The 13634-nt window shown below is 41.8% G+C and overlaps 1 long non-coding RNA gene across 1 annotated transcript in view; it reads right to left on the bottom strand.

Moving 5' to 3' along the window:
- Positions 1-1713: 1713 nt before the first annotated feature.
- LOC142992951 (uncharacterized) overlaps positions 1714-13634 on the bottom strand; it is a 38115-nt gene continuing 26194 nt past the window's right edge. The window contains exon 4 of the long non-coding RNA XR_012961089.1: positions 1714-1762. This is a non-coding gene — a long non-coding RNA (uncharacterized LOC142992951). The remainder of the gene's footprint in view (positions 1763-13634) is intronic.

The following is a 13634-nucleotide window of genomic DNA, read 5'->3' on the forward strand; positions in this document are numbered from 1 at the left end:
AGCTATAATATATGGCCCCACCAATGAGAACAGCTGTAGCCAATCTCCATCCTCCCTGTCCTGGATCCTACTGCCTGTCCAGCATAAAATAATACATCAGGATTAATTGATTTCCTGTCAGTCTCATGGAAACGAAAATAAATTTTCATGTAGTCTGTTTCCTGCAGCACTATAATTTTGTACATGGCAAGTAATTTAAGTTTTTTAATTATGCATGAGAATGAAAAAGCGTGACAAAGTGCGCTGTCGCCAGGCCCAAGGCCACAGCTCCAGCCTTTGTATGTGCTGAGACAACAGTAGCACTTACTTAAGCATACATAAATAATATATATGTATTTACATGCTACACACCTCTGTCCCAGAACTATTGTAAGAGCCTGAGCCTGAAGGTCAAGGGCCAGTCGTTTGTCTAAAGCCCTGACGTTCATTTGGAGAGCATGAAACATCATTGCGTGCACCTTGATTCCAAAAGTCAAGAGCAGGAAAGTCAGGATCACTTTGAATCCAAGCCTCTGACAGAAAAACACATAATGTGCAAACAAAATTATGAAATACTGGAGCAGCTGCATCAGACGGGGGGAATATATTTCAAAATCTGTTTCTGTTTATGACAAAAACACTGGCCCCATAAAACAAAGGGACAGAAAAGTAAAAGCTCCACATTAAAGATTTACAGAAACGTTGTTTATGTGTGGCTCCTTTCATTGTTCGGCCGGATTAATGAGCGGAGGAGGGAATGAGCAAGCGTTTCCCTAAGTCGAGCTAAACGAGGGACAGAGATAGAGCAGGGAGAGAGAGAGAGAGAGAGAGAGAGAGAGAGAGAGAGAGAGAGAGCGGCAAACAGGGTCATCAACGGGCCAGGGTCTTAAATCAGACCAAAGGCCAGCTCTGGTGTCAGCCCGGGGACCAGAGGGGGAGGAAACTCACAACAACAACCAGGAGGGGCTGAGGAGAGGAGGGGGGGGACTATTTGTTGTGGATTCTTTTTTTTTTATTGGCATAACCAGCTGGGCCTGAAAAAGCAGCTGGGCAAAAACAGGCCGCAGTGTGAAAAGGCTGAACAAATGCCTCAGGGTCATGAGGAACTGCACTAATTCTCCCATATGAATGTCAACACTGCAAAACAGGGGGATTGAAATAAAGCCTCCAAGCAATTAGATGTACATTTTTCTGATTCCAATAAAAACAAAGTTACCGAGAACCACATGCACAACATTATCAGATCATTCATCATTCAAGTAGTTAAGGCTGACTAGAAACAGAAAAGCTGATTGGATGGTTGACACAATGATATCCAAAATATCAATGTTATGAGAAAACATAATAACTTTGCTTATTTCAGGAATATTGCTCTCTCATTAATTGTTTACCAGCTTGGCATTTCCATTACAAGATATTAAACAAGCTGCGGCAAAAGACAATAATGTTGTTTTTGACTTGAATTTCTTAAGTTTCATTATATATCAGGCAAAACAGGCTTCAATCTGATTATTATATGTTAGATTTAACATCACATCATGCATTGTTGTGACTACATTATCTGTTGTTGTTACTTCACACTAGATTTCCATCAGACTACTGAATAGCTTGCTTATTTCTAGCATGGCACATTTTGCAGTGCATGGAATGAGTTCCATGAGGTAATGCATTGGAAATGATGGCAGGCTTTGTTCGTTCAAGTTGCTTGAAAAACACAGTTAGAATGATTGATTCCATACCTTTTGTGCTCTTTCCTCCAGCAGTTGACTGTCTGACTTTGGAACTGTCGAAAAGGCAGAAATTACAGCGTCATAAATTGCAGCAGGAAGGATTTCTAGCGTTCCCACATTGAACCACATTCTCATAATGCGGCGGCATTTCAGCAGGAGATAAACACCGTTTATCTCCCGCTGTGTGTCACATCTGAAAACGTTTGGGGCCAATTGGTATTAGAGCATCAAGCAAGAGTTTTTGGGGTCAATATGATCTTTTACATGAAGTGTAAACAAACTTTTTGGGGGTATAACAGTCAAGCAACTTTATCTGGAAATCTCCTTTATTTAACACCAAGGTACCAAGGAACTATTTTGGTAATGGACGTATAGTTTCAGTGCCATTTTCAGCAAAACATATCAAACTTAAAATAAAGGAAACCAAGCTTGCAAATCTGACAACAGAATACAGTTTCTGCAAGCCAATAATGGTGGATAGTGATCAGCCTCACTGAGCTCCATCCTGCAAAAACCCTTACGTGTTTATGGACGCATACATCATTTTCTCCTCATCAACTCACTTGCTTTTATCCACAATCTCCACGCAATGAAAAATTTACCGTTGTATCATGAGAACACTTTCCAGAACATCAAAAGGATATGGTTGGACAAACAATCTGATATCCAAGGTTAAGAACACAAAGATAATAAATGGCTTGAGTGTCATGTTCAATTTTCTGGGCGGCATTACCCAGCATTATCCATAACAGGATTTAAATTGTTATCAGGACACTGAACAATCCACTTTGTGTCCGGCGAGCATCCTGCCGCTCGTGATTCATAGGGAGGAAACAACTATCACATTTTCCACCGTCCCACAGACGCGGCACAACACAGCGGCACTTCATGTACCGGGATGATTGGTTGAATAAATTGCTTCCATCCTGGCTGCTGTTGACACTCGTGTGACGAGTCCTATCACTTTTAATTGTCTGTCTTCCCTGGCGCAGGCCGTGTCGATGACTCCTTCCTGCCTCTCTGGTGAACAAGGCCAAGATAAATTAAAGTTCAAACTGGGATTTGGCTCTGAGCTGTAAAACACAGCCGAGAACAACAAATCTAATGTTTCATAAACTGCATCACATCTGCCACCACCTCTTTACAATCAAAGCATAACGACTTAATGTTGTAGTATAAATCACTGAAATGTATGTAACTTAGTTTGATTATACTAGGATTAAGATGTTTTTACTCAACTCTCATGTAAATACCATAATTAGACTGAAACTGGCTCATATCAACGTATATTAAAAAACTATATTATGCCTTTATAAATCAACTTACTCAGGCACGTAAACATCATAGTCACCTTCACATGCATTTCCTCACCTCGCGCCCTTTCCTCATACTACTGATTATGCTCTGTGTCATGTATAGTCGCCGGACCACAAAATCCTATTAATTCCATCCATGTATAAGGCGGCAGAGACAAAAATCAGAGCACTGAAACAGCTGCTAAATTTACCAACTCAATACTCTCCCCCTCGGACGAGTGCCTCTTTCAAACCTGCGTGGCGCGGCGACATGTTTAGTGCACCATCACAAAGCATAATGACCTGAAAGGAGCAGTGAGTGATTTACCTGCAGCCTCTCTTTGTGTTAGAGCCCCTTGACTTATTGATATACAATCCGTCCGGCTTTTTCAGAAAATCTGAAAACAATCAAGGTGCAGCGCCGCACAATGCCGAGGCATTAATCACAAAAGGCAGTATTTTATTCCACACAACCATGGGGACTGTTGCAACAGCTGCTAAGCATTCTGGTAAAGGGAATGATTTATGGCTGCGTAGCAATAACGATGAGACAGAGTCATTACCATATCGACAGGCTCCGAGATGGATTATCCTCATTGATTACTTCATGGCCTGTTGATAAGTATTTGTTTGAAACGCAAGTGGGGGAAAGAAATCTACAATATGGCCCTGTGCTATGGGCCAAAATAACCTGATGCAACAGAAAACATTTCCAAACCATCTCATCAATCAAACATCACAGGCCCTTTACTACACCAGAAAATGAAATCAGCACTAACTTATAAAAAAAATATTTTCAAACATTCGGAAAACAGGAAGTCAACAATTTTTCCGATGATTTATTCTCTCTTTCTCTCTTTTTTTTATTAATTTACCATGCCTACATATCACAAACCATACGGTAAGTACAGAGGTCTCATTTGAAGGAGAAACTGCATTAACAAGCCCCATGATTGCTAACAACAAGCTAAGCTAAGTGAACTAGAAAATGTTGTACGGCCCGGGTTGCTGCTGTACAACAACTCACAAATCTCAAATCTCACACTTGCTCCCGGCACTGTTTGAGAGGTCTGGTTTTAGGGTTAGATTGCACTTTAATAATTAACCAGTAACCAATACTGGTAATGGTGGCTAACTTGGCTAAATGCTGAAGTTTAGCCTAATAGCATGAGGACAAGAAACAGTAGAATTAGGGCCCAGACTGTCACAAAGACAGACCCTAAAAGTAGATAAGAATGTGTATAATACTATAATAATACCACTAAAATACTACTATTTCACTTTCAAGCAATCATATGAAGCAGATTTTTATTTCGCACTTGAAAATAACTACAGGATATGCTCTTGTGACGGGAGGTAAATAGTGTGGGTGATGACCAACAGCACAGCGAGTTCACGTGTGTAGGATTTCACAGCTAATCACTGGCCGCCCCTGATTCATGGTGCACCTCGCTCCTCACGCTCATATATCATCTCGCACATTCTTTTTTTTCCTCCCTCACCCACCCAAGCTTCCCATCCTAAAGCCTCGCCAAGGTCAGCTGAAGGAAATGATACCGCTACACCACCAAGATTTATGAGAGATTCACTCCCATTTCCCTCCCTGTTTACAGAATACATTGACTCCCCACCAAGGAGCTTCCTCAGTTCCCCAGCGGTTTTGCCATGCGGTCCTCATCTATTGGGTGTCACCCGGCGCCTGGACCCACCAGCTCATCTCCTGTGACAGGTGCTAATTGAGAACCAAGCACAGGTTGCATCCAGTTTAAACCTTTAAAATCCTCTTTTTGCCCTTCTGGTGCTGCACAGGCACAATGTGTAACCTTGAGCACCGACACCAAGACACAAATCGTTTATTGCTCTACATGAATTATGCTGATGGTTCGCTTTCTCAACACCTGTATGTTTTTAAAGCGGCAGATTGGTTCAAATTGATTTGGTTACAGGTCCCATTTAGGATCAGATTGTCCATTTCTATTAACCGTTTATGTTTTGTTTACCCCTTGGATTCATTCCAATATTAAGGAACCGGAAACAGGTGTGGACGGCTCAAAATAAATTTGTTTTAATAGAAATTTAAGAGGTTTTTTGTACAAATAATTCTATCAATACAAAACTTTATATTAAAAACAATTATCTGCAGTTCTTGTTGATCCCAATCTGACATCCCTGTGAGTGAAAGCTGAAGCTCCGCGGTCAGATTAATTGGAAGTGAGGATCGAGGGGTGACTGGCCTTCACATGTCCTTGGTGGCCAACCATAATGAAGGGAGAGTGAATGGGTGCGAGTGTGCACCTCCCCTCCCCCCGCCCCCCACAACGGTCAGTGACAGGGTGTTGCCCTGCCCCTTGCTCTGAGAGGACCAGGGCTTTAAATTGCTTCCATCTCTGAGACTCTGATTAATGAGAATACTTCTAATCGGAGTTCCTGAGGCCAACAGCATTAGTCTTAATCTTCCAGGCCCCATCCACCACCAACACTGACATTTAATGTAGTGCTAGTGCAATGGTAATGAGAATTCATTCCCCAACAAGGGAGCTGACTCGTCTACCCCCCACATAGGTTGGATTTGGGAAGGTTATTGGCCCTGAGTTTCAGGGGTTATTAGTTCTCTTCAGGCCATGAGGCACCTAAAATATCTCCTGTTTTACGGTTCACTTTGAGACTCCGCAAATGAAAGCCTGCATGAGCGCACAGGCGATTTAAAGGTCCTTTGCACAGCCAAAGACGCACATTCTGGATGTGCCTTTGTATCTGTGTGTAGGCAATAATCACAGGGGGATAACACACACAATGAAAATGTTTTGCACTCAATTACAATATGTCACAAGAACTGTGCTGTAGGATCACAGATCGAACCTTTAGTGCATTTCTTGCGTAAAAGTACTTTGTTACTTAGGGAGAAAGATGAGTACTCTATGAGTTAGGACTCAATTTACTCCAAATTCGGCAGTTGCCAGACTAATTAATTCTTAGAGTGCAGTTTGAGAAGGGCAGCAACGCCTGATTAATTGCAATCGGATGCATTTCTAATACATCAGAAATTGCGGTCGTCTCTCTTGCAGTTTGAGTCTCAGGAGCCAATTTCCTGAAGTTACAATTGGATTTTGGGCAGATAACAGCAAAGCCACCATTAGTGTGTGCCAACATCTTGTAGACGCCCCCATACTGATTTGAAAGGGGAAAAAAGTTTTCCTGTCCAGGGGTGGCGTTGAGTGGGATGGAGCTTTACAGAGTGAACAATGAAATCACACAATGAGTGTTTCAAATGAGTTAGATTACTAAAATTGTACAATCTTTGCTTGGCAGTACACAGCTCAAAATAGTAGTCATAGTTAAAGAGACTAGCATTCTGTATATCATGTGAATTTTTGTGTCCCAACAGTAGCAGGAGGGTCGCCTGTTCGAGTCCCCGTGTGGATCAAGAAAGTGGACTGGCAGCTGGGGAGTTGCCAGTTTGCCTCCAGGGCACTGCCGGGGTGCCCTTGAGCAAGGCAACGAACCCCCAACTGCTCCAGGAGTGCCGTAGAGGGGCTGCCATGCAATTTCAAATTACGTGTAATAAACATTGTGAATTGCATGTGATCTGGCCAGAATAAAGTGTCTTATCTTATCTTAATGTGCATTTGTCCGTGTGTGTCTGTGCGTGTGTGCAGGGGCATACACCAGTGGGTAAGATTAAGAGAGAGTGTGAGCTCTGGCACTTAATATGTATGAATTTGCCTGTATGTGAGAAATGGGCAATCATAAAACAACAATGTAAAATCAGGGAACTTCTATCAACTAAATGAAAGCCATTCCCTCCGTCAGGCTCACTTGTACCAATGCAAACAATCCTCCAGTGCTCAGTTAGCAGTAAGTAAATTGCTCTGGGATTTGTATTGCCGGAATGCTTTAGCAGGTAATTCCTCTCTGTCTTTCATTTTGTTTGTCTGTGTTAAGTTCCCACTCTGGCCCCATCCATTCTCACATCCAGTTCCCGGCTTTGTCCATCCATCAATGGGCGCACTTTGTCAGTGCTGACTTCATCCTGGCGGCTGCAATCACATCCGAGCAGGGCCTTACTGCCACTGGGGAGCTTTTTCACCTCCCATCTGCATCTCCCCGATCTGCTGACGGGGCCCCTGACGTGCAGTGTTTTCTATTGCACAGGCAAGCAAAAAACACTAATGCTGCACCTCATTTCTCCAGACTACTCCTGGCCTCGCACGGCAATATAGAGCGAGCGGAGGGGGAGAGGGAGAGCGAGGCAGAGAGAAGAGGAGAGTGAATGAGGTGAGATTGAGAACGGCAGGGAGGTAAAGAGGGGGGACATTTTTCAAGAGAGATTGGCTCGCTGGTCAGGCTGCAACTCAATTTGCCTTTTCTTCTCAAATACATCAATAGACATCACGGGGGAGAAAATGTATCACTAATTAAGGGCTTGATAAGCAGCGAGTCAACTGGACTTTGGGAGAGAGGGAGTGAGAGAGGAAGAGAGAGGGAGAGAGAGAGAGAGAGAGAGTCAGACAGAAAGGAAAAGAGGGAGTCAGCAAATGGTAGTTAGCAACCAGGGGGTTCACTGGCACGAGTCCGTCTAAGAAAATGCAAAACATTTCAAAACCTTTAAATTTATTGACAATGGAAATTTGGGATAAATTGATTTGAAACTGAATCGAATGAATTGCAAAAATATAAGTTTGTCAGCTGATTGAAAGGCCCTACCGTCTTCTATTTACAAGCAATCTTCGTCTTCGTCTAACACTATTAATCATTAATAATTCAGATTTGGTTGTTGACTGCTGTTCGCCTGTGTATTAACCTGTCAATCAATTTGAAAGCAATAGCAGCTTTCAATACTGCCGTTTGATTTTTTTAGCAGTGGATTTCCCTTTTAGTTCACATATTAAATACATTAAATGATTGGCTGCCACTGTGTTATAACGGTACCAGGCTGTGAATAGCTGAAGTTAGAATAATACTGCAAGATGACAAAGTTTAGTTTAGTGGTCCATAATGATGTTTTCTGTTTTTTAAGTTCACAAACTTAAAGTGACAATCCAGCAACTTTACAAACTGTCATGACTTTCTGGTAAAAGTGTGAAGTAGGTCACTGACAGTTTTTTTTAGTAAGTTGGAGCATTCTTGTCTATTTCTCATTTATTTGCCAGGTCTGTAGGCCCTTGTTTGTAGGCCATGTAATTTAGAATTAGATTTAAAAAACACAATTAAGGTGTGCTTTAATGTTTTTTTATAACGACAAATCGGCAAATTGTCTATTTGCCAGCTGCTTGTAAATGACATACATGCTCTTTACCTGCATTGCTAACACATATTATTGATTTCGAGTTTATCATTGTATTAAACAAGCTGTCACATCATCTTGAGTGACAGCAGCTTCTAATGCTGTCTTTTCATTTTGACAGTGGGACGACCCTCGTGTTTACATTCTGATCACTGACTTACACTTTAAAAGAGGCACTGATGACACCAACAATGATCATTATAGGAGAAATTCACATAATTCTTCCACCGTTCAGAGTCATTTACGTCAGGGAGCACTAATTAGACTGCAATGGAGGGTTATTAATAGGCTGGACATTCCAGAATGATCTTGTTATAAATGGGCCCTGTCAAGGCTTTCCTCAACCTCCAAATGAGTATTCTCACTTCACTGCCCCCATCCCGAGCATCAGCACCAGCACCGCATAACAAATGATTGCTATTAACTGTATTGTTAGTAATGATGCCTGAGAACAAACAAAAGTCCATAAATAACAATTTGCTGGGGAAAAATGAGGCCTTAAATAAGACAGATACCGAGCGGAGTTGTGGTAAATGACATCTGAGCGCCCGCAGAGAAAGAGAAGCGGCTGCTGCTGTTGGGGAAAGAAGAAGAAAGAAGAAAGAGGGGAAGAAGGCCCGACAGAAAACGCCCAAGTCTCGTATAATGGAATGAAGATTTGGCCGCACTGACCTGCCCTGTGCACCGTGCTTCCCATGCAGGGGTGTAATGTTATTCGCAGATTACAGCTTACTCCACAAACCCCCTCACCGCCACCAAGCGCTCAGCTGAGTGGGCTTAAACAACAAAGCGGCTCCTGCTCAAGTCGTTTACCCGGACACAAAGGCAATTCCTCATATTAATTAAGCGCTGTCACCGACGTGCTCGCTCCCTCTCGCCAAGCACATGTCCGCAGCTCTGATATGTGGGCTAAGTGTTTTCCCTGATGCCTCACTCTCGGCCTGCTTTTCACATAAAGCCTCTAGTCGGAGCCGCTGTTTACAGAGTCAGTTCCACTTACGCAAATCCCCTGCCGTGTAAACAATATCCACGGCGACTACACACGGCTCGGCGCTGTATGTTTACGCCATGAAAAATGTTTATCCAATTAAGTGACACTTCAATAACATAATCCCAAAACCATGAAGGCTTTTAACAAGATTACATGACCTATAGAGAGGCAAGTAAGTCGCCCATTCTGTTGCTCTATAACATTACGAGCTGCTCCAAAATATTGAGCAGGATTTTACTTTTTGGCCTTTAACTGGAACCTTAAGTCTTAGCGCCAAAATTCAGCTTCTTCATCTATCGATTTAGGTCACGACCATGCGCCTAAGATTTCCTGCCATTTAGAGTTTTTTTCTTAGTTAATTTGGATCTCCTCCTACAATTATGGGTCAATTATTGTCTTAGGTTTTTTATATAATTGCCAGCCAAAGTCAGTCAGCTTGACAGTTGTTGAACCTGACATGGTAGAATCAAATGTTTGCTGGGTTGTTCGGATGGTTTGTAAATTGAGAGAAGTAGTCATTGCTGGAGGACTTCTCGGCCTTGGCAGAGGTATGCACTCTCTGAGCCGGAGCCTGTTGTTTTTAGCTTGAGGTGACAAGAAGCAGTCAGTCAGAAAAATTTATTGGACAGTTGCCACAGTTACATTCCGAGTCATTTTCTCCTTTATCGACTCTGATTTATATGTACCCCCGCTGCGAATAGCAGCAACTCTTTGTAAACACTGATTGTTTACAGGCGTTTATGGGTTCAGTTGAAATGTCAAAAGTTTTCCCAAGCCTGTAGTTCTGTTTCTTGTTACAAAATGAGCTAAATTGCAGCACAAATACTCAAGTAATAACCACCTTTCTGCTGCATTTCTGTTTCTTTCTGTTCCGTAGTGTATGAAGCTACAAAGACAGTAATTTTATGGTTGGCCTGTTGTGCTGCGCTTGAATTATACGCTCACTTTTGCTTTACCCCATTAGTCAGTGTAACTACGGTAAATATGCTGTGTGATATTTCACCAGATTACAGCTTGTATCGAGTGTTAGTTGTAGTTTTTGCAGTATAAAGGGAAAATAGTGACGTGATCAGAGAGCGAAACACCAAAAACATGAACAGAAACAGATTAAACTCAAGTCAAGATAATGAAAACCTAACCTCCCATGATTTCACAATGGCTCTGAGCAGTACAACCTTTAGTTAGTGCATCAAAGTAATGGGACACATAAAACCAAGGCCCCGTGTTATGTGCAGAAACAAAACTGGAAGGAAAAGGTATCAAAATAATGAAAGATTGTTTACGTATTGTGGCATGAAATGGGAGGGTGTGTGAAAATGGCAGTGCTGGGCGAGGTGATGGTGACGGATGGACAGAACTGACAGTGCGGTATTCATCCTGCACGCTAGAGCGCACGTCCTGCTAGTGGCGGTCGACAGAGCAATAAATCACAGGCCCTCCATCCTGTATCTACAGCTTATTACATCCACCATGACAAATAAATAATAATCCCTGTCAGCACAGCCCTTTGCTCAAGGATTGAGTCTGAAAGCGTTTGCTCATCACTCCTGCTCCTGAGTGAAAACACCAGAGCCGCAGAATTGAAAGCCATGCTTTACTGGCACTGAAACTTTGAAAGACAGTGTTAAAAAAAAAAGTGACACAGCAGCCAAAGACATGAAAAATATGTCAGTGACTCAAACACTAGAACACGCTATGGCTGCAAATAATGAATAACTTTCAACCTATCTATCAATTTTAAGGTAATATTTAATAACTTATTCTGAACTTTCTCCAACATAGTAGTTTTTGAGCTTTTTCCATGGCCTTTTTTAACATAAAGTAGACAAAAAGGCTCTTGAATCAGTTCAATCAAGCTCTTGAGCAATCTGAAGCAATGTTACTATCAAATGACCCTGCCAGCCAATAGGAAGCAGGCATGTCTGTAACAAGCTGTGATGTCACCAGAGATGTAAATACACAGCAATATCTTTGTCAATTCTGATCGTTGTAAACCTTTAATAGTCACTGCTTTTCTATTTGGGTAGATCCAGCAGTTATCTAATTGTATCATCAATAAATGTGCAAAGCTGCTGGCTGTATTGTTTGGATCGATACAAATTGATTTACATGTGTCTGCAGAGTAACACATCCTCCTCACTGCTCGTTTCCCAGCTCGCCTCCGACTCCCATCACATTATTCAGAGGGCGCGTGCTGCGAGAGCTCATTCCAAGCCTTTGTCCCACATGCCCTTATGTTTCTGTAAATCGTATAAGACCGCTTAATCTTCCTTAGATGAGGAACCGTTTACTTTGCACTGTCCTTCAATAAAAATTAAAAGCTCTCATAAAAACAGGCATGAGAGTGGAACGCCCTCCACTAAATCAAGGCATGTCGTTTGTTGGAAAGCAGAGTCTGAATAGTTCATGGGCCTGTTTTATTTTGACATTTGTAGATGAGTTGGAGTGTTAGAAAGAAAATAAAATGCTGATGAGAGCCTGCTGTCGTTAAGGTTACTGGACTGTAAATGGCGCTCTCCGTCTTCTCTTATAATCCGTATAAAAAAATTGTTAACACACCGACGGATGTGAGCTGGCGTCCTGCAGCCCCCCTTCAGGGATTACATAAACATTAATCATGGAATCACTCGGCCATGTTTAATCACAAGTGCCAGATCACACCAATCTATGAGAAGGAATCAGAAAGTCATTACGGCTGTCTCGTAATATTGACTGTGACTGGAAAGCGCACAAGGCTAATTTTAATCGCGAGGAAGTGATAATGTATCAACATCAACTACATAATCAGATAACTTCTACGCATAAACATGACGACTAAAGGCTTGTAAAATATAGTACAACAGCAAGGTATGTTTCTGTAAATTACGGACATTTCTCAACCATTTCGTCTGAGGTGAGTAAATGTTAAAGGACCAAACAAGTGATTTGATGTGTTTTAGCCAATGACAGATACGAATGAGGTCAGTAGAACAACAGCATTGATCAGAAAGTGATCAGACACCTGGTAAGGATTCATTTAATTGCCTCGCTTATGATTTCTGCTGTCTCTTTCGCCTTTAAAACATGAGTGGAACATGATCTACTTGACTGTTGCCACATTTATTGAAATTTTCCTTCTATTTTAGCAAAATCAGAAGGAGTTATTATAGAAGCTATTATTTGCTGTTACTATTTGGCAGGTTGATATGGGCAAAATTCTTTACTCTCTAGATTCAATTGGGTCTGTTTGCATCCATGCATTGCCTAACTGGATTTTGTGCACAATTGTACATGCGTTTTTCTAATATATACTGCAGATACAATAACTTTTGCACCTGACAACCTGACATCTAAACCTAACATTGTAGAATCCAAATTCCTCAGAAGTCAATGTCATTCTGCATGGTAGGAAAGTAGATTTTGAAAACTGATGCAAGACAATGAGCAGCCATGCGATTAATGCACCATTTGTACATGTAAAACTTGCAAAAACACAACTGTGGTTGACTGAAGATCTGATCTCTGTCTGCGTGAGTAGAAACCATACATCATCTCGAGAAGACAGAGTCTAATTAACACATTTTTGGGAAAACAGTAAATCCTTCCCTAGCAAACACTGCACCTGAACTCACAAGAAAGGCCAAAATTCCACACAAAGACCGGGTGAATATTTGGTGAACTAAAGCATGTGTCAGGCTTTTAGACGGTGCTTGGCAGAGATGAGTCAGCGGCTTTTTCTCATTTAATCACTGAATTATTCAAATAACACCCTGACATTTCAATTTTAAGGGATTACATTCTCCTAAACCATTTCAGGTGGGATGTGCTTATTTAGCCTGAAGGAATACACTGAAACCACTTACCAAGCATCGCATTTTGTTCTAATGCTGTGAGAATTAGTGGATTAATGAACTAGTCCATTTTAATAATTGCCATTTTTTCTGACTCAAGGCTAGTAAGAAAATATTCCAAACATTACATGTCTCCAGCTTCTCATGTCATCATTTACATGAAAGTGGACCGAATTTTGAACTTGTGATGCGCATTTGCCTCTACTTTTGTTTAACTTTTTATAAATCAAGTGCTTAGAGAAATAAACAGACGAACTAATAGCTGTGGTTGTGTACAGTTCCATGTTTCATGCTATCAGATGGATGGCGTATAAGCACCCGGGTGGGAGGAGACAGATAAGAACCAGTTTTCCACTGCTTACCCTGTTACATTCAGGGGGTCACGAGTTCACGCCCCTCTCTTCAACTTTTCAGGCTGGGTTTTGAACTTCTGACCTACTGGGAGGTGTGTGTGTGTGTGTGTGTGTGTGTGTGTGTGTGTGTATGTGTTGGGGGGGGGGGGTGCTCTGTGCACAGTAGCCGCAT

The sequence above is a fragment of the Genypterus blacodes genome, unplaced genomic scaffold (genome assembly GCF_046128005.1).
Source record: "Genypterus blacodes isolate CSIRO-AG114 ecotype Tasmania unplaced genomic scaffold, CSIRO-AGI_Gbla_v1 ptg000026l_1, whole genome shotgun sequence".
Classification (NCBI taxonomy): Eukaryota; Metazoa; Chordata; class Actinopteri; order Ophidiiformes; family Ophidiidae; genus Genypterus; species Genypterus blacodes.